This window comes from Cygnus olor, chromosome 9 (genome assembly GCF_009769625.2).
Source record: "Cygnus olor isolate bCygOlo1 chromosome 9, bCygOlo1.pri.v2, whole genome shotgun sequence".
NCBI lineage: Eukaryota > Metazoa > Chordata > Aves > Anseriformes > Anatidae > Cygnus > Cygnus olor.
Window position 1 is genome coordinate 23,990,602 of NC_049177.1, and position 27,332 is coordinate 24,017,933.

The 27,332-nt window shown below is 41.0% G+C and overlaps 1 long non-coding RNA gene across 3 annotated transcripts in view; it reads right to left on the reverse strand.

Moving 5' to 3' along the window:
* The window catches only part of LOC121074845, a 77,330-nt gene that overhangs the window by 16,094 nt on the left and 33,904 nt on the right, over positions 1–27,332 (reverse strand). The window contains exon 1 of one of the 3 annotated variants that reach the window (XR_005822568.1): positions 113–302. The exons of the other annotated variants lie outside the window; for them this stretch is intronic. This is a non-coding gene — a long non-coding RNA (uncharacterized LOC121074845). Of the gene's footprint in view, positions 1–112; positions 303–27,332 lie in introns of those variants that run through there. 3 annotated transcript variants of the gene reach the window in all.

Here is a 27,332-nt window from a genome sequence, read left to right on the forward strand (position 1 = left end):
TCCTTCCAATGAAAGCTCGCGCCCCTCTCTCACATCGCATCGCACACAATTTGCTCTATATTCCACTGGCCGGGCTGTTTCCCCCCCGTTCTGCTAGCACAGAATCTGTCACCTTGGGACGAAGTCTGAAGGTTGCCATCCCATCCGGGGTGCTGCAGCTGACCTCTTCACTCAGAGGCTCCCTCCTCTGGGGCAGTTTTTCAAAGTCCGTGGTTCTCGATGCCTGAGCATGATGTGATTGATGTAGACATCTAAGCCCTGGTGTTATAGTAATTGCCATTTCTGTCACTGTATCTGCAGGGTTTCCTCTCCATTATCTCAAAAGAGCTCTGGATGTCTGCGACTGTAGTACCATAAACAACAGATACCAAAAAGAATAAAGAAAAGAGGAAAAAAAGAAACAAAAAGTCTGCATCTCCAGGCACAGAGATTGTTTCTTATTGCTCAGTTGAAAATAGTTCAAGTTTACATCGCAATCTTCAATATTAATAGAAAAACCTCAAGAATAAGTTTCCCTAACTTTTCTGGTTAGATCTCTTGTTTTCTCTGGAAGAGAAAGCTTCGGCTGGAAGGGAAAGCTGCAGCCCCAGCACGTCAGACCCTTGCAGCTCTGACACTTCTCATATTTTTTCCTAAAAATTCCTTACTCTAAGGTATCTACAGTTTGTACCGTAACTTTTTGCTTCAACCTAAAACTTATCAGTAAATTTGAAGTTATCATCACTTTTTCATAATAAAATCAAGAAAAAACAGTGTAGAATAACATTTTAAGCTTTCAGAAAGAAAAAAAAAAAAAAAGAAAAGAAAAAACACTATAATAATATTACCAAGACAACATAGAAACAAATGCCTTTGAAATCTTAGCACAAGAACTAGTATCAGGTCTTATTTGTTTAACATGGAAATCTGTACACCGATAATAGGATGAGTAAATCACGAGCAACAACGCCAGCAATTAGTACAGCAGTTAACACGTTTTCACTACAAATAAATCACAAAGCTTCCTGGATCAGTTTCCACCTAGTCCTAGATCTTGTGCAAAACTTGGCCCAAGACTCTTACGAATCATTTAGCACCAACACTGAGAAGATGTCTTTGTTTCTTCACCCAGCCTTCCCATGAATAGGACGATATTTAATCTTACTTTACCTGAGATGTTAACCTGGGATTAAGAGAGTTGTTTTTTTTTTTTTTTTTTATCAGACTCCCCCCCATCTGTATGCTCTCTCCCCTCCAAGATTTATCTTGCTTTTTCCAGTAACACAACTATAGCCTTAAAATTCACTTCCCAACTGTTTTAGTTTTTTATTGTTGTTTTTACATTGCTTTTAAGAGAAAAGTAGTACAGCAATGGATGCTTGTAAATCAATGTTCACGGTACAAAGCAGAGGACAGGCCCTTATAGACATAGGTGCGAATACTCTTTTTTTGCACCATCTTTCTTCCAGTTACCATGGAACATGAGTACAGTTTATAGACATATAGCCGGTACTGGGTTGGATGTTCAGAGGAAGGGTCCCCTCTACACATCATGCAACTGATGCTACATGGAGCAAGTGGGTTGCACTGATTACTCAGCGGGCTCGAATAGGAAACCCCAGTCGCCCAGGAATCCTGGAAGTGATTATGGACTGGCCAGAAGGCAAGTACTTTGGGATATCGTCAGAGGAGGAGGTAGTCCGTGCTGAAGAAGCCCCACTGTACAACAAGCTACCAGAAAATGAGAAGAAATATGCCCTGTTCACTGATGGGTCCTGTCGTATTGTGGGAAAGCATCGGAGATGGAAAGCTGCTGTATGGAGTCCTACACGACGAGTTGCAGAAGCTGCTGAGGGAGAAGGTGAATCGAGTCAGTTTGCAGAAGTGAAAGCCGTTCAGCTGGCCTTAGATATTGCTGAACGAGAAAAGTGGCCAGTTCTCTATCTCTATACTGATTCATGGATGGTAGCAAATGCCCTGTGGGGGTGGCTACAACAATGGAAGCAGAACAACTGGGAACGCCGGGGCAAACCCATCTGGGCTGCTGCATTGTGGCAAGATATTGCTGCCCGGGTAGAGAACCTGGTTGTAAAGGTACGCCATGTAGATGCTCATGTGCCCAAGAATCGGGCTACTGAAGAACATCAAAACAACCAGCAGGTGGATCAGGCTGCTAAGATTGAAGTGGCTCAGGTGGACCTGGACTGGCAACATAAAGGTGAATTATTTATAGCCCGATGGGCCCATGACACCTCAGGCCATCAAGGTAGAGATGCAACATACAGATGGGCTCGTGACCGAGGGGTGGACCTGACCATGGACACTATAGCACAGGTTATTCATGATTGTGAAACATGTGCTGCAATTAAACAAGCCAAACGGTCAAAGCCTCTCTGGTATGGAGGACGATGGCTGAAATACAAATATGGAGAGGCCTGGCAGATTGATTACATCACACTCCCCCAAACCCGCAACGGCAAGCGCCACGTACTTACAATGGTGGAAGCAACCACCGGATGGCTGGAAACATATCCTGTGCCCCATGCCACCACCCGGAACACTATCCTGGGCCTTGAAAAGCAAGTCCTATGGCAACATGGCACCCCAGAAAGAATTGAGTCAGACAATGGGACTCATTTCCGAAACAACCTTATAGACACTTGGGCCAAAGAACATGGTATTGAGTGGGTGTATCACATCCCTTATCATGCACCAGCCTCCGGGAAAGTTGAACGATACAATGGACTGTTAAAGACTACACTGAAAGCAATGGGTGCTGGGACATTCAAAAATTGGGAAACACATCTGGCAAAGGCCACCTGGTTAGTCAATACTAGAGGATCTGCCAACCGAGCTGGACCTGCCCAATCAAACCTGTTACGCACTGTAGAAGGGGATAAAGTTCCTGTAGTGCACGTAAGAAACATGCTGGGTAAGACAGTCTGGGCTACTCCCGCCTCAGGAAAAGGCAAGCCCATTCGTGGGATTGCTTTTGCTCGGGGACCTGGATGCACTTGGTGGGTAATGCAAGAGAATGGGGAGGTCCGGTGTGTACCTCAAGGGGACCTAATACTGGGTGAGAATAGCCCATGAGTTGAATTATAATATGTTAATTATCATATAACACTGTATGTCATCGCTACCATGGTTGCTATATATCATAGATGAAAATGGTGATTAATTAGAAAGTATTGGAAAGAGTGTAACCTGAGCATGACATAAATGGTATGGAATAAGGGGTGGATATCTGTCCTGGTTTCAGTTAGGACAGAGTTAATTTTCCTCCTAGTAGCTGGCAGGGTGCTATGTTTTGGATTAGAATGAGAAGAGCGCTGATAACACGCTGATGTTTTAATTGTTGTAGAGCAGTGCTTACACCAAGCCAAGGACTTTTCAGCCTCTCTCTGTCCTGCTAGCGAGCAGGCTAGGGATGCAGCAGGAGCTGGGAGGGGACAGACCCAGGACAGCTGACCCAAACTGGCCAAAGGGGTATTCCATACCATCTGATGTCATGTTGAACAATATATAGGGGTGGCTAGCCGGGGTGGAGGGGTGGCCGGCTGCTCGGGGATAGGCTGGGCATCGGTCAACGGGTGGTGAGCAATTGCATTGTGCATCACTTATTTCGTACACATTATTACTATTAATACTATTATTATTATTATTATTGTTGTTATTCTTTTCCCTGTCTTAATAAACTGTCTTTATCTCAACTCACAGGCTTCACTTTCCCGTTTCTCTCCCCCATCCCGGAGAGGGAGGGGGGAGGGTGAGCGAACGGCTGTGTGGTGTTTGGCTGCCAGCCGGGCTAAACCACAACAAGTTTTTATAACTTATTTTCTACCTTTTTTTTTTTAATTAATGCAATATAGTGTAAATATACTAGAAAGGCATAAGCAGCTAAAAAAAAAAAGTAAATAGAAATGGAAGAAATAACAGGGAAGCAAACATTAAATTCCTTAACGTGGTTTCTGAAATTACTTCTGTGATCTTAGTGTAGAGGATGGAGGGGCAACTTCTCCCCCTTTTTCAGGGAATACAGTCACTGAAAGAGGACAGCCCATTAACACCCTGGTGTTCTGGCGACACCAGAGGGTCAAAGCTGCTGGCCATGGCTTTGTGCAGTCCCTTTTGGAACGTGCCAGGGCAATGCTCCTCCATCACCTCCCGCAGCAGCAAGCTGTGATGGTCACCGCACAGACCTAATAACGAACCCAGTGCATTTATTGCTCCCTGGTTCTCAACTGCAGGGTTTGGTGAAAAGCAACCTGTGCACCACTGCCTGCCAGACCAATGTCTCTGCTACAACAGTGACAAATCATGGCAATTAGTTAGTCTGGAGTCCAGCAATGCTTTGCAGTGCAACAGGATCAGGCTACTAAATTACTGCAGGCACCACCTGACCCCTGCCTATCTACTGCAGTCTCAGGAGAATTAAATTTGAAATCATCCTAATTGTCTGGAAGACATGAGGATCAAGTCTGAAATCAATTCATTCAGCTTCCCCTTCCGTGTTTCTAATACCGTTTCTGAAGCATCATGACAATTTAAAATAATTACAATTTAATTAGTGCTGATTTTCACTGGAAGTTGTGCACAGCCACTTAACAACTTCCACATTATATGAAATAAGTTCCCCATGAGAATCTGGAGACTCAAAAGGAAAAATAATGAGATAGCTTTGTTGAGTCCTTTCAAGAGAGATATCTAACAGGCTATGAGCAGTACGTATATGTCAGACACAGAAAACTAAGCAAAGTCATTGTAGAGAACATAAAGTAAACACAAGTAAACTAGAATACACAGTTGTCTAAAATATCTATCTTAACTTTATTATTTTCAGTAAGAAATAACGATGGTTTAAAGAATAACAATATACAGTACAACGAGTATTTCAGCTTTTGTCGTCAACACACACCTAGAGGTTTGATTTCAGTTCCTGGGAGTCATTTAGAGGAGGTGCCAATTCAACACCTGCTCTTTTAGCATTTCCCCTGTGGGTCCCTGAACACCCAGCTCTCGAGCAGGTTCACCATTACTGCCTTCTTCACTGAAATGCAGCTGGGACAAATGGAGTTTAAAGTGCTTTTAACTACGGATCCCGAAACATTTTTCGCACCCTCTTTGTGAGTTCCTTGGATATGGCTGCATTCATTTCACAGATGCAGGGTCATGGGCGTTCGCTGGGAATGAAAGTCAACTGTCCTAATTAGTTGCATAGTCCACTAATCACCTGATTACCTTCCTTTCCTGAAGCCAAAACAGTTAATTTTAAGTTTTGGGGGATTGCGCACAGCAGGATATTAGCTTGAATCAGAATATGTAGTTAAAAAGGAAATGCGTTCATTTCCTTAGGAAAGAGATTCAGGTTGAACACAGTGCCATTCTGTATCAGGAGTACATAAAAAAACATAACTAAGTAGCAGTGGTACATTGCTGACATACCCACATACATTTTTTGTCAACCTGAATTATGGAGGTGCTTTGGCACCCAAAAGGAAGAAAAGTCAATTTGCTACTGGGCTAAAACTGTCTCTGAGCAACACATTTTTCAGAAAGAGAGAGGAGCTTTAGAGAGTGGGTATTTAAACGACATGGCATTACTCCTAAAGGAAATATCACTGACAACAGCATGCAAATGTTTGGTATAGTGTTTGGCACAAAGAGAGAACATATGGTATTTAATGCAAGCAAATTAAACAGTTCCATGCTACAGTCAACTGGAGCTGCAGCGTATAGCAGCCCCAAATCCAGTATAAACTATCTCCCTCCAGATTTGCACCTGTATGAAATTGATTGAACATATGCATGGTTCAACCAAGTATGCATTGTTAAATTTCATCGAGGCTCTCCAGATGCATACAAATGATGGGTTATACGTAAAATTTACGGTGAAGTTCTTCTATCAGTAATTCACTGTTTCTCCATCCCTGTTCTTGTACTCAAGCAGCTGATGTGCAATCTCAGACTGGCCATCCACACATGAACAACTGTCTCCTCTTGCATCATCGGTAAATTTTTCCATTCTTTATTCAATCTCAATTGAATCAGTTTAAATTCTCTCACTCAAATGCACCAGCAACTGTCTACAGATCAGAAGTACCCCAAACTGTATGCTGCCAAATACTGAAGTCTGGAAGAGCCTCCTGAGCATGGCCTCTTGTATCACACCACCAGCACCAAGGCTGCTCAGCACCACGCTGTGCACCAAGGTACCCGGACGGCCCCATCGGGCAGCACTGCAGCCCTCCGACCCTCGGCAGGGGAGACTTTCCTCCCCCTAGCACTGCTCAAACCCTGTGCATGGGATGATGTGTATTACTGCATCCCTGTTATCACCTTCTGATGGCATCACCATGCTGCCGGGGTCATTTCGTCCCCCACCAAGTTAGAGAAGTTCCTTATCCTTTAATTTAACTTGTGGATTTCCTTCAGCTTGCTATTCCAGTTCTACCTTGCTAAAATCTACCATGAAATGCAAATAACCCAAACTAAATTTCCTGTGTAATGACATTATAATCACTGAATCTTCAGTTTCACCAGCGTTCATCAGATTTGGCTCCTCTTTTAGGATGAAGCCCAAAAAATCTCTCTGTTCTCATCGGCTGCTCAGTAGACTGTTCAGGGAGATAATCTTGTTTCACCTCTAGAAACACCTTAAGCTATTCTGAAAATATTCCTGCAGTCAGAGCCAATAATACAAACTGACCAAAATCAATGCTTCTGACTTCTTTCCACAAAATTCAAACATCTATATTAACTAGTATTTTCTCTCCCCTTGCCCTATCCTTCAGATCTATAAACATCTAACCCATTTGAGGAAATTTGCATTAAAATATTCATTTTAACCCACCTTTGTTGTAACAAGCTAAGTTACGTATTACAATTTGTAGACAAGTCTTATTATTTTAAATTAGAGCTAATTTTTGTTACCTTTAACATATTTCATTACACAAGTTGCCCTATTGAAATGAAGGATTTATTTCTATACTTTGGTATTGCCAAGGGTGAGTAATAGTAGTAAAATAAGATGTTATGAACTGTAGTCTCAGAATCAATGTCAAAATGTTTCAGCTATTTTTATGCTAAACATCATCTCTATGGAAACACTGCAGTTAAATTTAATATGAATTACCATAGATTTTTCTAGTAACACAGACTAGAATTAAAGGGTCTGGACCAGTTTTTAAGGGAACAAACCAGGAATTTAGGCAGCTGGACTGACTGGATACTTTAACCTTAATCAGTTTTATCTCTGTGCATTGACTTTATCGCCTCCAAAATGAATCTATTGCTCTGATATGAACAACTCACTGTGGCTATGATATGAACTAGCAGTGCAAGTTTCTTTGGATTCTCCACAAAAAAAATCTCAGACGATATTAATACTGCCAATCAACAACCTCTTTGATTAGTGAATTAACTACTACTACAAGCACTTTAATTTTGAAGGACAACTCATATTACTATTCTTTCTAGTTCTCCATATTAAATATATATATATATATTATACATATTTTTTTGACATACAATTATGTGGAGAATTTGGGAATCGTGGCAAAGGGAATGGACCAGTCCCACACTCTTATTACCTTCATATGGAAAGAGGGAAGATGTCTAACAAGCAATTTTTGAACCAATCCGGTCTTGAAACCTTGAAGTTTTTCCTGTCACAAATTCTGTGGACATTGAGCCATTTCCACTTGCAGGTTCATGCTGGACATGACTTAAGTTGCAGGTGCAGAGTACTGCAGCAGAGTGGGTGGCACTGTTCTGCCCACATGAAGTTTCAGTCCAGTTTAGTGCATTCTGTGACTTTCTCTTACTTCCTTTCTTATTTTTTTTTTAATTTTAAGAAACATTAACTTGAATTCTTTAAACAATTCTGTTACTATTTCTTACTTCCCTCTTACTTTAAACACTGTCAGACTTGTGTACAAAGACAAGATTAAAAACTGCAGATTATTACTTTACCGTCAAATGTTCTTACCCACAAATCAAAAGTGATATGACTTTACAAAGGTGTGTACAAAGGCTCAGTACCTGGATACCCGAAACCATGTACACTAAATAGAACAAGTGTAACTACATAGGGAGATCTGGAATAAAACAAACATTACTTTCAAATTATGGAAACCTGAAATTCAAATCACACATTTAATGTTACTAGAAATAATAATAATATTCTTATTTAGATTTATTTTGATTAATATTCCTATCAATAATAAAAGGCAACTTTCACCTGCTTGCATTAAAGGAAAGACGACTTGTGATGCTTTGTGATTAGCTTCTGAACTCAAGAAATTTCAGACCAGAAATGAGTCCAAATGGGTAAAGGCAAATATCAGGAACGGTTTTCAATCTTTGTCTCAGAAAATGCATACATTCTCTCAATTTTCTAATGTTCTTCTCAGGTATAATAGACATTGCTTTGAAGGTCATTCATCTCTGACTTCTACATTAACAATTTCACTATCGTGCAATCTGCAAGTGGGATTTGAGTGTGCCTTTCATGGAGTTCCAAAGAAAAATGCCATTAAAAAAAAAAAAGCATTCAAAAAAAAAAGTCATGTTTTTAAATGAGTATGGAGCAATAATTCATCCATTTGAAATACCTGAAAGAAATACTTACTGAAATTCCCTTACATTTTGCTAAAAGTCAAAAAAAAAAAGGGGGGGTGCAGCCCCTGCTCCCAGCCTGGCAGAGCCCCTTTTGCCAGGCTCCTAGCACAGCTTCAAATCCTTCAGATGCCATATTTTGAAAACAGAAAAACGGCATGGAAGTGCCACGTTTTGTTTTCAGAAATAAATTAGGATGAATGGCCTCACAGAGCAAGAAAAGCTACTATCTGTATATTCATATATAGAGAGTGAAGAGGTTTACGCAAGAGGAAGAGCTGCCAAAATAAATGGCAGCTTCTCACTCCATTTACAGACTGCTTCTCCTAGAAAAACCCCTTTTATCACAATAAATCTGCCTTGCTAGTTTAACTCACCACTTTGCTTCCCAGGTGTGAGAAAACCCCGGGGTGTTTCTGGAGGAAGGCAGACATACAGAAAGGTTGGGGCTGAGCCATGCATGGGCCATGGGCCATACAGGCTTAATGGACGATGTAAAGCCCCAAGGATTTGTGCGTATGTAAGAACTTTAGTGGGATGCATAGTCTAGAAGATCTCTTTAAGTTAATTTGATCAGTGGGCATCACTGCACCCAAATTAATTATTAGACTTCTGCGAACTATCCAGCCAGAGCTTTAATGGCCTGGGCATGTGGCTGACAACACGGGTAATGTCTTAGCAATGGGCATTGCTTCCTGTGGGGTCTCAGTTCCTGCCTGAAACAGCTCTCCCCCTTCAGAGATACTGGAAGCAAAAGCAGGATAAGCAAATCTGCCTGTGCTCTGCTGCAAAAAAAATAGCTCCATCCCAAGGAGTCCCTAGTGCAGGGAGCAGTAAATCCTTCTCGGCCATCAGGAATTTTAGTGTTAACCATTTTAGTGTTAAGTTTAACTTTATTAAAAAAGCATTAATCACTCAGAATATCCTGAGCATCATTTAGAGTGAGCATAAGAGAACACAAGCTATTTATTAGGCATTGAAGCAACTGGGGATTCAGTGAGAGGAACAAGATTTCAGCCACTCAGCTGCTGTGACCCAGGAGAGCCAAACAATAGGGAATTTGGACCTCAAGTACTTTCCCTGGCTTGGTTTGGGTCTGCATCAGTAAGTCTGGGTATATTTAACCAGGTAGGAAGCTGAGAGCAACTTTGCACCAGGTTACACCATGGAAAAAAAAATGCACTTGCAACTAAAAGGTACGTTTCAGTATATTTCTAAAAGTTTAACCTGCCCAAGTATTGAAGAGGCCCCCAACTCTTGGGCTTCCTAACAAATAAGATTATTCAAGTTTGTGATGCCAGCGCTGCGGTCACAGCAGAGTAGACCAACCCACTTTTTATGCTGCTTTAAAACGTTATTGAATTCCTGCACCCAGAAATAGAAGTTGCTCTCAGTGCCTTATTACAGCTGTAGGACAAATAGCTAAAACTGGAAAATACATTGAAATGCCCTTAAAATTACTGACATTCTAATGAATAATAGAAAAAGGGAAGAGAAAGCATACGCAAAACCCCGAAATGCGTATCTCAATATTTTGAGAGTTTCTGCGGAGTCAGGTGAGCATCCAGCTCTGGCCCATCCTGGGGGCACGTTGATTTGCGCATTATCATCGGAGCCGTCTCTCGCTGATTTAATCAATAGACATATTATATGCTGGGAGTCAGCACCTCTGTGTCAGAAGCAACAATAAATCAGATCAGAAGCACAAATGTGCTGAAGATGATACAGGCCTGCCCAGTTTTTGCTGCCAAGATAACAGTCCCAACAGTGTCAGCTAAGGCACCGCAGTTTGCCAGAGGCACCGCATCAGCAGTGTGAGTCCTGGAGAATGGAATTAGCCAGTCTTTATAAAACATTGAAATACATGAGGATAGGAAGGAGGAAAAAATACATTTAAAAAAAAAAAAAAAAAAGTCTGCTAACTTACAGGTATGTCAACTGCCCCGAAAATGTTGTTACCCAGTATAAAAGCAGAAGGGTTCGGGACAGGAAACCACACTTTGGAGAGCAGAGCATGAACGCCAATAATCAAAGCAAAAGGTTTCAAGAAATATCAGGCTTATTACAATAACAGTAGTTCCTTGGTTACAGAAGAGTCATTCCAGTAATTTCAGCTCTGATTTTTCAAATTAACAGGTGAGTTGTAAAACAGGATCTTCAGATTAACAGAAAGGTAACTTCTTACACTGGCATGATGTTTTGTTATCACTGGATGAGTATTTAAAGAAAGCAATAGTTCTACTTGTTGTTATCACCACATACAACTATGCGGACCCTGAGAGAGACAGAAGAAAAAGCTCAACACCAAAATAGTTTTGACATGCTTTTTTTCCCCTATAACGAGGAACAGTAAGTTCTACAGAAACTGGTTTTTCAAACCATAAATCATATCAACAGAAAGTCTCTAGGAATTGCTATTCTTTACCTGTCAACTTTCAACTCCGATATTTCTCTTCACTCGATAAATATCGTATTTATATCAGTATCATCACGTTAAAAGAAAAAAATCATTTAAAAGAAAAAAAATCCAAACTGTGAGAACCAATTCTGAAATCCAACAGGCACAGAGCCCTGCATCCCTGCACGACAGCATCGCCATGCGCATAGCGAGGTGCGCCCCGGCAGAAATGGGGAAAAGGCACCGTGGTAACGATGGTGTTAACCAGAGGGGTGCATTCCCCCATTAAATCTGGAATTATAAAAAGTTTGCTCCATTTATTAAAAAAAAATCAGGTGGGAAAGTACTATAGCTTACCGACACATCTTGTACTTACATAAAACTAGAGGCTTCTGCAAATATCTTATGCAGTTTAGGTTTTTACTTCATAAGAAAAGCGCATCTCCTCCCGCCAGGACTATTCATTGCAAGTGTTATTTTTAAAGCAACTGCTACTATTCACCTAATAAGACACCTACACATCCAGCTAATGCAAGAAGCCTGGTGACATAAGATTACAACATTAGCATACAAGGCCTCTCATGTATAATTTATAGGTATCAGGGTTTAAGCTATTTTTCCCCTCCTCGGACGCTAGGCATAGTGTGCAATTCCAGCTAATCCTTTCATCTTTTTCAATCTAGATTGTGAAGGTCAGGCTGAATGCAATATTCCTTATAAAATTCGAACCAAGGTCAGCCTTTGAATTTTATGATCAAAATTTCCCTCAGGAGGATGAAGTAGGAGGTAGCAATCGGTTCCCTCCTGAAACCAACCCTAGCTAATTACTGAACCCTTCCATACGGAAATGCTTGTGTTGAAAAATAAAATAACACTTGTACTTTTTTTTTTCTTTTCTTTAAATAGGCTGAAGGGCAAAGCTAAAGGAATTGCACAAAGCACGTGATGAGAACTTCCCTTGGCACTGCATACAGTATGATTTGAGCGCACGGCTCTCATACCATAAAATCAGGCTTTTTGCCTTTATATGATTGCCTTTTCCTGAAGGATAGATTGATGCACCTATGGGCCACGCATGGCAATGCATCTGCAGCAGTGCTTTGTGGACAAATCCAGCATTATAGGTCTTCTCAGTGGTTTCTTCAGAGGGAAAAGCATTCTCCCTGCATTTTTCTCCCTCTCAGAGCTGAGAGAGTTTGAGATGAAGGATCAAAGCACTCATGATGTCTGGGAATTTCACTCAAACGGTTTCTTTTAATTCACAGCCTGCAGCTACAGCCAGATGTACAGGCGATGAGAGGGACGAGACGTGCCCGGCTGCAGCCCCAGATGCTTGCCAGGAGGAGACGAAGGAGCCAACACAGCTCTAACACCTCACATCTCCCAAATCTGCCTGCACCAAGCTGCCCTTGGCTCATGATTGTGCTGCTCAAATGCGGTCTCTGTGTGAACCCAGCAGTGAAGCAAGCAGAGGTGTGAGGTCCTCAGTCCCTTGCCTGCACCTGGTGATGCTCACAACACCCAAAGATGCCTGGCTGGCATTTTTGTTTGTTAAACCTCTGCGGAGGGGTCCATAACTCCAGAGAGCGTGAACCACCACAGCCCCAGGCTCTGCACACTTCCCAGGAAATGGGGAGGCCACACAGCAGGCCCTCGCACAAATGCCAAGGGTTAGTTGGCAAGCAACCCTCTTCTCCACCAAAACTCACGTTCAAGCAGCTATAAAATCAGTTGTTCAAAGAAACCAGAAAAAAGAAACAAGTTGTATCTGCAGCATCCTATTTTACTAAGCAAAGCACAGCAGAACAAAAATCTAAAGCCCAGCTAAGGCTTTCTGAAGGTAAACAAGTGGAAATCACAAAATTACCCCAAACCTGCGTTTTTCTCATCTTGTAAACAGACAAGTGCCATCAGGATGAGTGCTCTCCAAAGCATGCTGCAAAAAGGGGCATCTGCCACGTGCCGCACCCAATACACCCCAGCTCCTCTCCAGTGGGCCAGGTCATCCCCGTGAGCTGCCAAAAACCATTTTAAACTAAACCACAGCGCAGAAGCCATAGGAAATATGAGCAACAGTGATCAATGCCAGCTGAGCTACTAGGGCAGGTAGTCAAAAATGTGCATAGGTCTTACTAACATTCCAGATAAACTTGATGGTACGCGTAATACTCACACATCACACGTCCTAAGAGTAATTTGCATTAGGTTGGGTATTTTTTGTTGGTGGTGGTTTGTTTGTTTTTATTTGGTTGGTTGGTTGGTTGGTTTTACTTTCATGGCCGTAATTTACTTCTGGTGCAGGCTTCTCACTCATTTCCCTTTGTTATATAGTATGTCTTCCAGAAGTATGTTTTGTTTGTATATACACATGTGCATGCACGTATATGTACCTGTATACACACATACATACTTATTATCGATATAAAAGGGTCAATGTTAATTCCCATCCACTTGTCATATGCTTAAAATGGAAACACTTCATTTGGACACAATGGATATTGTGGGAGAAAAAAAAAAACACATTGTTATAAGGAAAAAACAAATCTCAGTTTGACCGAAACAAAAAGTTGTGCTTTACTCAATATATTTATTTTTCTGCGTAGTCAGAACTGGGAGAAAAAAAAAAAAAAAAAAAAAAAAAAAAAAAATCAGTTGAGAGGTTTTTATTTTAAACCAATAAAAAAGATTTTTATGTTAGTAAGGCTTTTAATCAAAACCAAAATTTACTGCAGATTAGAGACAAAACGTGGAGTACAAGAGCTTCAGATAGCACGTAAATTGTTGTGTAATATTTCTGAAATGTTCTGATTGAAAGGCTAGAGGTTTTTTTTTCCCCTTTTTTAAGGACAGAATCTTTTAAACTATAATCGGTCTCTGTCACTGTGCAGGTCCATAATACTGTGTCTTTCACTAATCTTATTTACCTGTCTCCCTGTTTCGCCTTGCTTTTGAAATGTTATCTTCTCAAGGATAATAAAGATATACCTCCTGAAGGCCTTTTTCCTTCTCTTTTTCTAACATTTAGTTTATGGCAAAGTTCTGGAATGGAAAAATAATCGCATGAGAACAAGCTAGGCACAAAGAATTGCAGAGTAACTGGGGGGGGATGTTGGACACGTCCCACTCCCATGACATTGCTGCTTGGGGAATTCAGTGTTTATCAGGAAGGTTTTTCCTGAAGGTCAAGAGATCCTCAGTTTCCTTGCGAAAATTCAGCCTGCAGGAGCTGACACTCGAGTTTGAGGGGTTGAACCCCAAACGAGCAACATGTGTCTGAGTGTGTTTATATAAAGAGAAACAGATAAGATACGTATGAACACATTACATATCTTATGAACAAAGACATCTCTTCATTTTCAGGAAGTCTGAAGACTTTTCTGTTTCCTGTTCATAAGCTCTCCCTGTTTTAGAGCTCTAAGAAAATCAGGTCAACCGGCACATCCTTTTCTCTCTTCAGTTTCCCCTGCACTTGGGCTATAAACCAAGAACCTCTCTAACCCAAAATAGTCAATAGCGTCACGCTGGTTTTAATTACCCCTGCACTTTCTGTGCATGCAATCCCTTCCCAACAAGCATTTTAGCTACTCAGTTTCTACACTTCTGCAGCCCTTTTTGGAAACACACAGGGCAGTTTAAAGGTTTAAATGATCTTTTACCTATACATAAAACTTACTGCCCTTGCTCGTGCTCAACAGCTGAATCCTGTCCATACATTAAGGTTTTACAGCTTCTATAATAATAGACCCAAATCGTTTAATTTGCAAGTGCCAGCCCCGGAGGAGAAGGATGGAGATGGGAGCTGGAGGAACACAGCCGGCCAGTCTTGATGCTCAGGGCAGAGGATCACATCTAGTCTCCTCCAGCCCACACACTTTACTCCTCTTTTCTTCCAAGAAGCAGACAGGAGATTTATTGCAGCAGACTTTCAGAGCCGCAGGCACTGCGCATCCCTCCCCAGCCTAGGTGGTTTCTGCCTAGGAAGCAAAGCACTAAAGGCTGTATTAGTTCTCATTTGCTTAATGTATCCCTTTACCGCTACACTCGCAGCATGTATCATCCTTACATCTCCTGAAACCCTCCACTTCCTGCTGTCTCCCTACCACTACCTGCCTGCCATAGTCTTTTTTTTTTTCCCCTCCTTTTATTCTTTTTCTGTTTGCATTGGTTTTGTTTTCTGCATCTCAGTAGCCATGGGAGAAGTTCCCTGGCCTTCAGCAGGTCTGAGTCAAAACCTGTCTGCAGATGGTCTCCATTGAAGCTCAGGTTTCAGAATTAACTGTTTTGCCTATTTTTATGCTCCTACATCATTTTTGTTCAGTTCTAGGTCTAGTTTACCAGGAATATGTTCACAGGGAAAAATCCTAACTGCACCAGAAATCTTTCATTTCTTTTTAAATGGGATAAATTTTTCTATGAAAAGGGGTAATGAAAGGCAAGTCCTATGAACTCAAAACCTCATATACATGGTCATCAGTCCGTTCGTCCTGGTTTACCCCAATTTATAGCATTACATTCAAAATACTTCTCCTGGCTTTAAGTCTGACCTGACAAAGCAGAAAGAGTGTTAATACTTAACGCTGCCTTTTTCTCACAAGCTTACATATTTTGTTTTCAAACATCAGGTACCCCACCAGACACCGCAGGCACAGGAGGTGGAAGAGCACAGGAGGCTGCAGAGCGGATTTCTTTCCCAGTCACCTCCTAAAGCACCACGGGTTATTACTGAAAATACATTATATTATTTCATTAGTTTGAATAAACAGATTATCAAGGCTAAGAATTTTGCCAGCTGAAAAAGCTGCCTTCTCTGTAGCACTAAGAGCAGCCAAGCTATTGCTCGAGGAAAAAGGCAGGGAACTGCCACACATAACTCAGTTTAAGCACACTATTACTCTGCAGTACTACTCATAAGGTGCCTGTGTGCATTCTCATTACATACTTACTTGCTATTCCCCTTAATAAAATAAGTAATTTTAAAAATGACACTATGGTAAGCAAAATGGAAGGAAAGCTCATTTACAGTGTTTCTATGTTCCTTTCAAGCACAATTGTCATCAATGATTTATTGTATTATTAATAAAATCAATTTAGTTACATCCTTCTGTCAGGATGCTTAGTGCTAATATAAATATTATCGGTACCAAGATTATTTTTATGAGCTAAGAACATTACAAAACAAGATCACTCCATCAACCAGTATAGTCCATTATTAATGTACAATGATAGTATCTACCTCACACCAGGTTTTCAAATACTAATTTACCAAGGCAATATACGCAGCTCTCACTTAGACAAAACTGGAAAACACGATTTGTCATTTCTGCAATAAATGTAGATGGGGAGACATTATTCTTATATTGAAAATGTGTAGTACTCCATTATGCAGAACTTGGAGAGGAGAGAGTCGCAAGCAGTCATTACTCCTCAATGTTTTAATGAGTGCTTCTTTCATGGGGGAAAATATAGCTGGAGCTATTTCTGTAAATGTGTATTATCGGTCTAATACTTGTGTGATGATACCATGAATATACACATGGTAGATATATTTGGCATTAACCTGCATTCACTTTACGGCAGAAGTTATCTAGCGTGCTCACTACCACCATATGCTTTAAGTAAAATAAAAAAATTATGAAGGATTTAAAAATTACAAGTTTTGCAACAATATTGAAACCATATGGCACAATTATTTTCTTACCAGCTATTTCCTCGGTGCGTGCCTACACTGACAATCAGCCTTGGAAACACAGAGCAAAGCATATGTTGTAGCACAGAGGAGCTGGACAATACATGACATCTTCTTCATGAAGAGGTACAACAGAAGATTGCCATTATATAGTGCAATTATTACACACATTTCAAAGGAACCACGAAAAAGGGAGAGAGACTAAGTACTTTAGACTACACATAGTTCAGGAAAATAAGAGTTCCCTTGATAACATAAGTAGGCATCAGAGATACCTGGTTAGCTATTTGGCCTCATTGGTGGAGATTGATGACTTTAAGAGGGACCTAATAGGACATGTGGAAAGATATTTAGATGAAAACTTTCCATACCAGCAATAAGTTTTTGAGGAAATAAATAATAAATACACCTTCACCCAATTCTGTTAGGAACAAGCAGAAGAAAAAAAAAATCATATACATCAATGGAAAGTTGGTGCTGGCAGCATGACTGAAAAATCTGTTTTATTTGTATGTAAACAAGTGTAATTAATATTCCCCAGTAGTGTCACACACATGTGGTGGCCAGAAAACAGAAAAGGGGAAATTAGTTCTCAGGTTTGTTGATATTTTCAGGGACACCCAGAAACAGTCACATTTTTTTACTGCACTCACTCCGGTCTCTGTAAGGCCAGCAAGCAAGTCACACCTCTGGCTAATTTATGCATGAGTAAATAAATGCTTTGACAATAAAACCCACAAGAGATCATTAAAATAGATTTATTTCTACCAAGAAACAATGTTTAGAGATACCAGTGTATAGATTAGGCCACTGAGTCTCGTTCATCAGCTGTTTTATAAAAGCAGGTACTGGCCAGCAGGGCTTTCTCCAGCCCCAGGCATGGAGCAGGGTCAGGCATGCTCCCAGCCTCCAATCCATCTGCCTTTTGATAAGCATAAATACACTAATAGGGTGCTTTAGCATAAAGCTAACACAGAGGTGTGATTGGGTTTTTTAATTATTATTATTTTTTTTTTAATCTATTGGCATTGACGTTTTATCCGTACTGCAAGGCCACGAGAGATGGATGCCAAGATCCTCACAAATTTTTTAGGCAGAAGAGGAAATTAGGAACAAACTCTCCGGGAAAAGAAAGAAATATTTAGATAAATGAAAACCACTTTGTGGCTCCTCACTTTTCTGTTTGAGTTTTTCCATTCTTTGTGATCTAATCAGATGTTTGTCTTGACATCGGCTGGCCAAATTGAACTTAACAAAGGCACGAAACATTTCAAATGTCAGTTCCTTCAATTTAGCAAAAACACCAGCTGCATGTCTAAGTAGAAATACCACATACAGTCTACAGCCAGATGTAAAACCACATAAATACCACAAATACCATCTTGTATTTGTGCTTTTATGCCATATGAAGGAGGTCCAGTGCTTGCTGGGAATGGCATCTCAGCACCACTCAGGTTATTCACTGACCTCCGTGCAGCATCCCCTCCTGCTATCAGCTCCATAATGGGGAAATTCCGGTTTCCATAGCTCCATAAGGTGGAAACACTGATTCTGGCTGGCATTCAAAGAATAAATAGATAAATAAATAAGTTCACACACAAAATAAGAGAACACAAGTTGTTTTAGGAAATTATTATGGGGAAAAAAATGGTAATTTTTGTACAGCAGTGCAGTGTGGTTGAAATATATACCATGGGCTTTGTTTAGATGAATGATGCTTTGAAAATTGTTGGATTTATTCTGAAGAAAGAGGAAGTGTCTGGAAAGCCTAGAAAAACAGTCAGACAGCTTTTGAGCTACAAGCCACCTACAATGCTGACTTCTGATGTTGACTCTTGTCTGTCGGTTGTCTGTTATCCCACCAAACCGTCCGTGAGCTAAGCCTCTCTCAAAATGAGTTGGCTCCCTCTCAGAAACACATATGCTGCAGTTAGGCAGAGTTAATTGTTTTTGGTATGAATTATCTGGGGCCTGCATCTACTCCCCACAAACAAGATTAGATCATGTCCACAGCTTCCATCAATGGGGACGGAAGTTTGATTTTGCAGGCTAACAGCAACCAGGGTAGGGACATGAGGGAAAGGTACAGTGTGAATATCAAGCAAGAGAAACAAGACATCAATTTAATTTATTACTGTCGTGATAAAAGGCAATTAGCATGCTTATTCACACTCTCTTCAGAAGGAATGTGAACAGAAGGGTCTAATGACCAAATTATCATCTTTTTGGGTCACTTCCAAGAAGAGATTTTGAGGACCTACAATAGGATTTTAAGCACAGCAACCCAAGCCGCAGTGTTGAAGCCTCACACAGCGGGGCCACAGTCCCGTAGCTCTCCCAGCACCGGGAGCTCAGCTTCCACTTGCACAAGGACCTGTCCCAGCCACTCTGAGCTCAGCGTGAGCACAGGCAAACACCTAATCAAGAATTGCACACACAAACGTTCAAAAGGGCTTAGAACATCAGGCGTTTCCAGACAACACCCATCAGGAGCAGAAAGCAAGAGTTTCCATTCTCCATTAGGTGTTTGCTGGGACAGACCTTCTGCAAGTTGTGAAATATGGCCAGGTAAAGGGAGAAATTGAACACAGAACTTCAACAAAGTGGGCACACATTTTGGCTGCAGAAAACACAGCTCACCTTCCAGCTCTGTCACCCTTATCCCTTGCAAAAGGAAACAGAAATCACTGGTGACACTTTAACCAGTGTAAGAACTTATTCTTTTTTTTTTTCAGAAACCCAAGCTCAGTCTTCATCATCAAGCCCCCCAACTAACAGTGGTAAGAATCAGCATCAGAAAAAGCACTGCAAAAAAACTTTTGGCCCAGCCTCAACCACGCAGAAGTATGCGAACACAACCAGAGCCTCCTCATTTTCCCTGCTGCTACAGAAGAAAGCATGTACAGTTTGAAACTAACAAAGTGCGTGTGCTTCCTAATACCAACCACCTCTTTTTGCGCTGCATGAGAAATGCAGAGCTTCCAGTGAAAAGGATTTATTTATTTATTTGTTAATGAGAATCCCACATCAGAAAAACTGAAGCTGCTCGTGAGTAGAAGCTGCCAAAATGACACCGCAGAACTGGGTGATGGTGGTTACAAAAGGCCAGAAGGGATGGTTTGGCCATTCATAAAAAAAAATAAATAAATAAAATAAATCAAGTAATAAGGTGATGCAGTTTGGTAATGATAAGTGAAAGCCTTTCCTCTATGTACACACTCAGAGAGGAAGAACTGCAAACAAGGACAAACGGGGCACTCGAGGGCTGAACGTCCCCCTGCCGTCTCCTGTTGGAGGGCTTTCGCTAAGTGCAGGCCTGCTGGATGCAGATGCTGTCTCGGGCATCATGCTAAGCACTGCTTTCAGGCAGCTCTGCTGCGTGGAAAAGGTCACCTTTGGTTTTCTTTTAAACAATTGTTAAGTAGCAAGTAAATGGTTGTGACTACACTGAATTCCCTGGAAGGAGGAAAACAGAGCTCTCGCCACAGGGATGTGCTGGAGGAGCAGAGTTAAAAGCTGCTGCAGGCTTTCCCACAGTGACTTTTTCTTGATATTTTTTTTCCCCCAGTCAAAAGCCAACATTTGGAGGAAGAAACTAATAAATAAGAGCAACAACAACATATTATCACAGCTAGCTCTGCCTCTGAGCAAGGTGTGCAGGACCCAGCCACATGCCATTTCCTATGGTGCCTTTGAGAAACGTGTTCATTTTGGCTCTTGTGCTCAAAATTCAATCACAGAAGACGACTACAAAATGAATGGGTTCTGTTCCAAAAAGCCATAACAAACTGATTTTTGTGTGAGGAATGAAGTGAATTAACCTAGAACAAGGAAAAGCCGAAGGGGCCCCAGAACTGTCAGAAGGTTTTCAACTCCTGAAGGATTGAGAAGGATTCAGAAAAGAAGAGGAAAAAAAAAAAAAAAAAAAAAAACAGACCCTAGAACAGCTCTTGTAATAGTTGTTCATTTCACGTGCCCGTGATTCTAGCAGAAAAATCAATGCAAGTGTGAAATAACATTCAGGAAGTTATTTTATACCTGTACTCAGATCCTATTAAAAGTTTACTGCAGGTAAAATGATACCTTTGCCTGAATATATCAGCAAATTCAGATAAGAAAAAACAGATAATTCACGTATGACCAAAATTTAAAAAACACCCATAGGAGCAGTTTTAGTAACTTCAACATAAATCATTTTAATGAAAATTCATGATGTGGACTACAGCTATGTGAAAACAAAAATAAAGAAGCTTTGCAACCTCACTTTATTAATAGTTATACTGTGCTAATTCATTATAGGACTGAAACAGAGCTGTAACCTACAGATACAGTAAGTCCTCTTTCACATATCTAAAGAATATTTATATATAGGAAAAAAGGAATTTAGCCAGGAGAGACACACTAGCATTTTCATAGCTGGACTGAAAGAATGACAGATTAAACAAAATAAATAAATAAAAATAAAGAAAACTACACAAAACCTTATCTGTGAAGCAGAACTGCCACCTTGTGATTAAACATTGCAATTCAGGTAGCATTTGGGGGTACAAAACACTTGGGTTATAGTTGCCTCCCCCCTTCAAAAGCATCTTCAACCTTTGGAGAATAGGTTTGAAGGCAAATCAGTGATTCTTTTCCACGGACCTTCCCAAATGACCGGCACAAGGACCCAAACCACACCAAGAAAACCATAAACATTTTTGTCCTTAAGGATCTTATGTTTAAACAACTTCTGAATTAGGACTGCATTTTCTACTTCACTATTCTGTTATTCAGCAAATAGCAATTACCATTACTACATTAAAATTAAAAAAAAAAAAAAAAGATACTTTCAGAATACTGCTTTTTACATCACCCATGAATGTTACACGGGTACATGTGGGAAGGAATAGTCCTACATAAAAAGAGCACTAAGAGGATGCTGACGTGGTCAAATATAGAATTCAAGATGCATTCAAGCCCCTTCATCTGGGGCTCAGCAGAAGGCAGGGGTGAGCGTGGAGGGCTGTCTCACCAACAAAGTGGGGTGGAGGGCAAAGTGGGACACCAATGATTTGCCAAGGTAGCTTAAGGCAAAGACCAGGCATTTTCAAAGCCTTTCAAGAGGCTCAAGGTGAATTCTGCACGCAAGATGAGCAGTATTGCAAAATGTCTAATAAAGGCTAATAAGATGTTGAAAGACAAAAAATATGCCCTCCAAAAAATCCCAGAAGACCACAACGGCAATGTGACTCCTTTGGATTCTGCAGGGCAGCACTCAACATTGCTAGAGGGACACAGTCGTTTCCATTATTTTCTCTGCACCTGCTGCCTTATTTTCATCCCTGTTTGGTTTTGCATCTTTTATTCCCAGGAAACAGGAGGGGCAGAGTGGGCACTCTTGACATCATTCCCATGGTGGCCAGGATGGCTAATGCCACAGGGCAGAAGTGGCTCACCCCAGTCTCTCCTTGGCTCTTTGCTAGGTGGGAACCAAGCAGGTGCCGTGCTCCTGCAGGAACACCCCCAGCCTCCCTGCCACAAAGCATGGGGAGCCAGAGCACATCCAGACCCTGATGCAGTCACTGGAAGCGCTCCCACTCTGGGAACTGAATCAGGCTCAGGAGAAGTTTTAGAAGCCAGCTTGCATACGCAAACGAGTAACCTAGGAACATGGAGCATGATGACTTGAGTAGGCCACGCGTTTGGTGCGACGTTAGTGGTGCATTTGATGGATGCTTCCTGACTGTCAGACTTTAAATAGTAGGATATTTAAAGTTATCTCTATCAAATAAGTGATTGCTAATTTGATACATCAGTTTTGTTAAATCCAAATTAAATGCCTGTACAAGCCCATGAAAACTCAAAGTAATGCAATTATCATTTTAGACTTTATATAAAGGCATGCTATTACCACAGCATTCAAATGTATCTTTCACATATTAAAATAGACACGTTCAGGTAGTTTGTGCATCAAAATGCAACTTCCACTCTTTGTCTATATATAAGTTTTAAGCTTGTCATACATACACGTGTATACCCACATACATACCCACGGGCCCTTTTTTTCCCCCTCTCAGGAAAAATTCTGCACGGAAATATTTGAAAGTCTGATTTCAAGTGTGGTTGCGTATGCCTCATTGACACATTACCTTTTAAATAGCTATCCTAAACTAAGAGCTAAAAAAAATATACATAATTACTTTTAAAGACATTTACACGTTATGGGGAAGCATTAACTGCATGAGCAAACACCACACAAAGGCTCCTTCCACTTCGGGGAGGGAAGCAGCAATGCCCACTGAAGGAAAACACCCTCCAGATCTCACATTCTTACATTACCTTCTTCTTTTTGCTTCTTTTTTTATACCAAAATCTTTGGCCAAGGTGCAATTTATTGCCCATTAACATTATTACCCTAACGAAATAAGTATTTATTTTACTCCTGGGAGTTCATCACAACAGCATCCGAGTGCTTTGTAAACACACATTTGTTTTACAACACAGCTGTGAGATGAGCACATATTTTCTAGAGAAAGAGCCAAAGCACAGAGACATTAAGGTCACAAGTACCTCTGAATTCTGGGTGCCAGGTGGAGCCAGAGAACACAAACCTATTGGGATATTTGGTACTTCACGTAATCCTAGGCGCTGCTTGGATCTCTGGAAGGGCTGTTCAGTGAGCAAATCTTCCCTTTGCATGGGCAACAGAAAGATCCCATCAAAGAAAAGATAATATCACTGCACAGACAGAAAGAGTCCAACAGTGGTAGCTCCTTATTTTTTACTTTGAAATTTGGTGACTACTATGAACCCTAGCATTCTCCATACGAGTTGCCAATAATTTCTTGAGCAAAACAAGCAAGCAAACCAAAAACAAATGCCAAGAAACCAAAAGACAGGAATTCAGTGAAGGGCCATTAATGGGGCTGGAAGCCTGGATCCATGATACCAAGGTCTGAGCATTAAATAATGATACCAACGATACCTTTCATTGGCAGTTGTGTTGCCAGAAGGAAGCAAACAAGAAGACACACATCTCTAGTTTCCAGTCACAGCTTTTGAGATCTGCTGGGACAAGATGGTTTTCTGCTCATTTTCCCCACTTATGTTTGCTGTGCCAGCTGACCTATTTGACTCCTCGCCCACCACATTGGCCAGGCAGGATCAGGCTCCTCCAGATTTTTGATCTCCCCATTTCAGCGCTCGCTCCAAGGCTCTTTAGCGAAGCTGCCAGAATGGGTCCTACTCTTCCTCTAGCCCCTCCTACAGAGGGTTTCAAAGTTGCCTTTAGTTTTGGTCTTTTCTTTCCAAATTCAAACTACAGATTTTCAAAGGTGCGTACTTTGAAATGCTTCCTTAGCAAAATAGGAATTATGCTTTACCTATCCACGTTTGGCAAAACAGCAGGGATTTTCAAACAAGGGCAGAACAAAACAAAAACCTCTTGTTTGTAAAAGAAAACAAAACTCCTTTTTCTCAAAAGCATGAGAGAGGGTTTGTTTTGTTTGATGTCTACAGAAATTTTCTTTAATGGACAAAGCAATTGACACCCTCAGAAAGGGCTGAAATTTTCCCAAGAGGTTGCAGTGATACCAACCACAGACACTTTGTGCTTAAGAGATTACATTTTAGCAGAGCCACATGCAACTCAAAATACAACCCAGTAAGTTAGGAGTATTCTAAGACGTTTGACAGTGTTGCAAAGTAAACAGAGCTGCACACGCCGAGGATGTCAGGTCCTGCATCCCACTACAGGATGGTTTAGCCCAATGCTGTCTTCTCTCACACACACACAAAAAAAAAAAGCAAAATACTGATGAGGAAAAACAAAGATGATGGGGAAACAGGTCTGAAAAACATTTTGACCTGTATCAGGACTGCATGTTCAGGCAGACCCCACTTCCCCAGACATGTCAGGGGTAGGGTACTGCAGGTGTTGGAAATTGTGCTTCATTTGCAATAGGGTAAATCCCACACAATGGAAATAAAACAGGGACTCGCTATATAAAATAATCCCCAAGCACCAAACACAGTTCTCTATCTGCTTCTTAACCTGAGGATTAGGTGACACCCGACAACTAAAGGCATCATTTTTTTGGCTGGAGAGCATCAGCCAGCAGAACTACCTTTAGGCAGAACTGTGCAGGGCAGCATTGAAGTGAGCTTTTCAGAAACACCAGGCAGTAGTTTCAGCTGAATTGCGCGGTTCACGTTGATTAAGTTGCACCCATGTACAAGGCAATTAGCAACTAAAACACTACATCAATCAAAGATCAGATATGTTCTTTCTACATCTTCACAAACTGCATAAAAAGGGGTTGAGATACTGACAACACGTTCTTAGTTCTCTCTTCTGTAGAGCTGGAGTTGAAAGCCAAGTCTATTATTGCGGGTTACAAGTTCCCTCCTTCAATTCTGTCAACAAGTGCTGATAGCTGTGTCATTTCCAGGAATCTGGGCTCTTATCTCGGCATGTCTGTGTTGATCTGGAAGTTCATCATTTTCCGTTTCATAATGCCTGACAGCCAGGAGTAAGATCGCTTTACTTGAAGCACTGGGTGTTTCAGACCACTGCAAACGCTACTGCACACTCAGAGTACAGCCACGTACAAGAACCTATTAATTTTCATTCAGAAGTGGCCAAAAAAGACACGGAAGTGGTTAAAATTCATTTTGCCATCCCTGCCACAGGCATCCTCCTATGGCAGACTTGTTCTCCCAAAAACACCACAGAAGCCTACAGGAGGTGCAGAGGGATGATGTGTTCAGCTCACACCTCCCACAGCTCCTGGGCAAGTACCAGGGTAGAAGGATATCTAAGGTTACCACACCAGCCCTTACAGACAAAGGGATGTGGTCTGAGCTCCAGAATTAACTACAGCTAGGCCATCTGTTTGGGCTCTTTTGGTAGTACCTTTTCGTACAAGATGCCAATTATTCAAGCTACATTTAGAATACAAAAAAAAAAATCCACAATATAAGTAAAAAATATATATAATTACAAGGACACTTTTGTTCAAGGATCCAGAACTGTGGTGGAACTGCATTTTGATAGGTGTTTTATGTATTGCCTTATCATAACAAAGACACATCCTGAGAAAGAAAAAAAAAAAGTGGAGAAGCTGTGCAAAAAAAAGCTGTTTTAAGTAGTGGGAGTGATATAATGAATTACAGTTTCAAACTGATTCATCCTTACTGTACCACACTTATCCAAAACTGTCTCCCTTAATCCCCTTAAAAATAACATAACATGTTTTCATGCAGATATTCCTGTGATTCTGCCAAGGTTACTTAGAGAAATTACAGAAATATTGATGTATGATATATACAGCTACTCCATTTTGGATCCAAACCCTAAGGCCAAAGACTACACACTAATTAATCCAAGAATCACAATGATACAAGTGGAAATGTGATTTCCGAAAAGCAAGAGGTGGTAGTTCTTACTTGCCAATACAGATAAAGCACATGTGTATATGAACTCAGTATTGATGCTGCTGCAAATCCAAACTTCATTACAGCTGGAACTTTTTGACAGAGGATGAGAAGATTCTCTCCCCATTGCACAGAAGTTTAATAAGCAAAACCTACCCACATTAGACTCTTGTGAGTTTCCTGCTCTTCATTTTATGACTCCACAGCTGCAGCACTAAGTTGTTCAATTGAGCATAGGCTCAGTTTTTAAAAAAAAAAATGTAAGTTTGATAAATACAGTCAATTTGTATTTTTTTTTTATATACATGCTAAAGTTTAGGCTGCTTCATAACTATATGTTCAAAAGGCGTATAAATGAGCAGCCAACGAGGAACAAGCTTCTACTCTAACACAGATCGATGCGATACAGACAGCCCAAATATTACAGCTCCTATCAAGCTGGGCTTAAGAATAGATTGGTAATTCTCCCTAACCATCAGTATCCATTTGCAAAGCCTGCTGGGGTGTAAAATGGATAACGCTGGAGCTCACATAAAACTTGCAAGTGAGTTGAAGAAAGGAAGAATCAGAAGAATAATTGACTATAAATATCCCATATGGATTTTTCTTTTTTTTTTTTTTTTCCCTGAGAATTTTTATGGGTTTTGTTGAGCTTTAACCATATAAAGGTGAGAAATATCCCCCTTACACTTTCTTTAACAGAAATATAAAACCAAAATTGTTCAGGAAGTGAATAGAACCAATATCTAAAAGCCATAACACCAGAAGTATTACTTGATATCATACATGTATTTTCGATCTTTCCACATAACTTTGCCAGACAGCACGATGCCGGGCCTTGCAGCGCTGCTGCTATTTCAGGCTGCACCTCTTCAGCCGAGATGGCAATTCATATCCAATCGTGTGGGCAGCTGGAGCCAGAGCGATTTTGATGTACAGTTTCCCTGTGCAGGTAAGACAGCCACAGTTTAAGAAATCACGGATCCTTCATGCTTGTTCGTGACCCAGCACCGCCGCAGCACAAAGTTGGGTGGCTCAAATTAAACACGCTTTGCTATCCCCGCTTCTGAAAATCATAATCCTAAGCAGCTCTTATTTTTCATTAGGTACAATCCCCGTGATTCTAGTGATGCTTTTTAAACCCAGCAGATCCCCTGACCTCACGGCCATGAATTGTCCTCCTGCAAAGCCAGAGGCTCTGCCCCAGACCCAAGGAGTTGGCAGCCAAGGTCC